The sequence below is a fragment of the Mirounga leonina genome, unplaced genomic scaffold, assembly GCF_011800145.1.
Source record: "Mirounga leonina isolate KUSES-001 unplaced genomic scaffold, KU_Mleo_1.0 Mir_178, whole genome shotgun sequence".
In the NCBI taxonomy this organism is placed as follows: Eukaryota; Metazoa; Chordata; class Mammalia; order Carnivora; family Phocidae; genus Mirounga; species Mirounga leonina.
Genome location: NW_023270464.1, coordinates 8,532,644 through 8,536,327, shown reverse-complemented (window position 1 = coordinate 8,536,327; position 3,684 = coordinate 8,532,644). Strand labels below are relative to the sequence as shown.

General features: G+C 41.1%; 1 pseudogene; it reads right to left on the bottom strand.

Moving 5' to 3' along the window:
* Window positions 1–1,058: 1,058 nt before the first annotated feature.
* On the bottom strand, window positions 1,059–3,033 carry LOC118023154 (annotated as a pseudogene).
* Window positions 3,034–3,684: the final 651 nt, after the last annotated feature.

Here is a 3,684-nt window from a genome sequence, read left to right as displayed (position 1 = left end):
CGAGAGTGTGTGAGTGGAGAGGGGGCAGAGGGAGAGGGAGAGGAGAAGCAGACACGCCACTGGGTGTGGGACTCATGAGGGACTCAATTCCACAACCCCGAGATCACCACCCAAGCCAAAACCAACAGTTGGATGCTCAACTGACTGTTCCACCCAGGCATTCTTCTTAGACTGTTTTTAAGTAGTTTGCCCTACTGAGTGTTTAGTGGTTTAAAAAAAAAAAAACAACTTCTATTTCCTAAGTTGATGAGATCTACGTAGCTTATTATTGTACCAGATAGTAAAACCTCAAAGGTTAATCCTCATTATCTTTGAGAATTTTTTATAGGGGTCAATTGTACCACACTTATATTTGTAGATTGTTTTGCCCAGCTGCTCAGTCAGAAGTAATGCCACTCAAAGAAACCAGACTCTAAATTCACGTCTGTACCTAACTGCTACTGATACTTTTTTTTAACCTGCGTAACAATTGATCTTCCAAGGTATATGGAAAAGGAATACAATACTTAACTTTAGCAGGATTGCTAAAGTATTGATAACCAACCAGTGCCTTGTAAATACTTATATTTTGGCAATGGCCCATAGGGCTAACTTCTAGAGAATTTAGTCTGATACAATGAAAAAACTCAAAACAAGCAGACTATATAATTTTGAGAGAAAATACATAAATTAAGATAATACCTGTTTATATCATTTGTAAAATGTCTGTTTATTAAAATTGCTACAGGCTATAAGGTACATACTTTTATTTATTTTATTTTTTATTATGTTCAATTGGTACATACCTTTTAGAAAACACAATTGGTCACACGTTGTTCTTTTCATATTCATGAAATATTTCATGAATATTTCTTTTCATATTCACACATATTCATATAAAAATGGAAATGAACATTTGTAGCAAATGTCACCCATGTAGGTATGACTGTCAAATCAAGAGTCAAACAAAAGTGTGCCCTTGATTCTAATCTTTATTATAACTTAATACTGTATAAATTATATCATGAGTTGTAATCCCCCTTCCACTACCAGAACATGCCCTGTAACATACGGTGATTCTAACTCATGACCCTGAAATCAACCAGGCATGACCATATATGGTGCACAACCCAAGTGTCATATATGGTGATTCTAAAACCTATTAATGTCCTGTGCACATTAATAGGTACTCCAAACTTACCAAGAGAGGTGTTATTCTTCAAATGTTCAAGTCTTTCATCCTATCTGTGTGAACAAATCCTGGTGCAACTACATTCACTGTAATTTTCTTTCTTGTTACTCCTTTAGCAGGAGTATGTATGCAGACTGGAGCTGTCTGCGTACATACTCCTTTACTTACTAAAGATCTTCCTTTACTGGAGCTGTACACAGACTGGCCAGAATTGCCTACAGTAATAATAGACCCTTTTTGATGTTGAATCATAGTCTTCCTGGCAGCTTTCCAAGTCAGCACGGAACCCAAGAGATTAGAATGTGCTGAGATATCATACCTTCAGCTTTTGTTCTTACTAAAAGGCTATCCCTGTTAATTCCAGCTGCATTTACCAAGAGATAAACTCCACCTAAATTTTTCTCCATGTCTTCAAATATATTTTGAGCCTTATGTTCTTTGGCATCATCATAGCTAAATGCCAAATGATCTCCACCAAGGTTACCAGCGCCAGTGGCTTTGGCCACTTCCAGACTTCTGGGGATGATGGCCAATCAGTAGCCTCTCTGGGCCATTCATTGGGCACTGCCCTGCCAATGCCCTGGGAGCCTCCCCAAAACAGAGCAGACTGCCCATCTTGGACCTCAGAGTCACAAACTCAGGAGAAAGAGGGCTAGAAGTGGCAGTTCTTTTCCATATCCCCTCAGCTTTTAAACCGCCCCAGCTGAAATGAAAAAAAAGCCAGACTGCCACAAAGATGTACCACGGTACCCTTCCTGCTCCTGCAGCCCCACCTTAAAGTTTTTGAGAGTTCATTGGTACCTCTACTTTTCCTGGAAACTGTGGTGAGTAGGGGCAATAAGATTTTGATTGAACGAGAACACCTTACCAAGTTCCTTCATGACTGTCCCAGTACCCCCCAGATGGGAAAAAACATTGTCTAACAACATGTGTAGATATGGCAGTCCTTGCAGTGGCTTTTCTGCTTGAGAAGTCTTCACCATCCAGAGAATTTTCAAGTGATCCCGAGCACGTATTCGTAAACTTGTGCCTTGGGTAATTGGATGAAGCCCATCTTTACGTGTTTGAAACTCCTCTGGGACGTGGCTCAGACCCATATGTATCCCACCTTCACAGTTGCGGGGTATTTTTTTTCTGGGGTGTGAAGGTACAGATTTGGCATAAGCCCTCCACATTTCTAGCGACCAAGGAGAAATTTCCCCCATAAATGCTTATTCATAGTGAAAGCAGTGTTATTACATTTTGGTCCAATTTTACCTCATTTTTGGGGTGCAACCAAAGGGCCATCTTAGCTGCCTTAGGACCCATTGAAATTGACAGAACAACTTGATTTTAGCAAATGTTTCTTTTTTTTTTTTTCGGAACCTGAGGCTGAATATCCTACATCTGAAACAGATTTTATGTATAAATATATTCATTTTCTTATATTTGTCTCATCAGAAATAAGTCCTATCAGCAAGGACAATAGTGCCACTTATTTTGTTTAATGATCTACTGGTGCACTCCCTTCACCTTCTTTTTTTTTTTTTAATTTATTTATTAGAGAGAGAGAGTGAGAGAGAGAGCACAAGAGGGGGTAGGGTTAGAGGGAGAAGCAGGCTCCCCGCCGAGCAGGGAGCCCGATGTGGGACTTGATCCCGGGACTCCAGGATCATGACCTGAGCCGAAGGCAGTCGCTCAACCAACTGAGCCACCCAGGCGCCCCTCCCTTCACCTTCTTTACCACTGCTCTCACTACATGCCTTAACTCTTTGGACACCTGCTCTGGTCAAGACTATTAGTTCCAAAACTTGGGCTGACCCAGCTCTGGGTGGAAGATTATCCTCTTACCCAGTTTTACATAGTCTCTGCCTACCCTCCATGGTATCGATGTTGATCTTTTAGAAGGAACATTTGTTCCACATTCCCTAGGGAAACATCAACTTGACCTTCCTCTTGGACACTCAGTTTTACAGTTGCTGTTATAGAAGCATGAGGCTCTCCTTCATCAAGTGGTGGAAGGAGCACTGCAGCTTTGAGATTGTATCAGTGACAAATGGTCATACAAGAGACCAGCAATAGCCGTCATGGTTAATCTGCCTACTGAGCAATGCTGGGTGTTGCTAGCTAGTAGTCAGGACTGAACAGCATCCACATGCTGTAGAATTAGTGGTGTGGCAAGGGTGACATCCATGGGAGCATCTACCAGTTTTGCAACCACAGTCATGGCACATAATGGGGAGGAAGACACTAGCCACTGAATCTAGAGAAATACCTAATTAGGAGGTGGTGTTTCCCATGTTGTTGAGCCAAAGCCTCTATCATTGGTACCCTCCTGACACCCTTTTTTTTTGCTTCAGCACAAGGAAATGTACTGAAAGGACATAAGGTTATGATTATTCATTTTTTTTTTTTCCTGGTAGACCTGGGATTGAGGTCACCTATAATGTATTTATTTTTTTTTAAAGATTTTTTATTTTTTATTAGTGAGAGAGAGAGAGTACAAGCAGGGGGAGCGGCAGACAGAAGGAGAG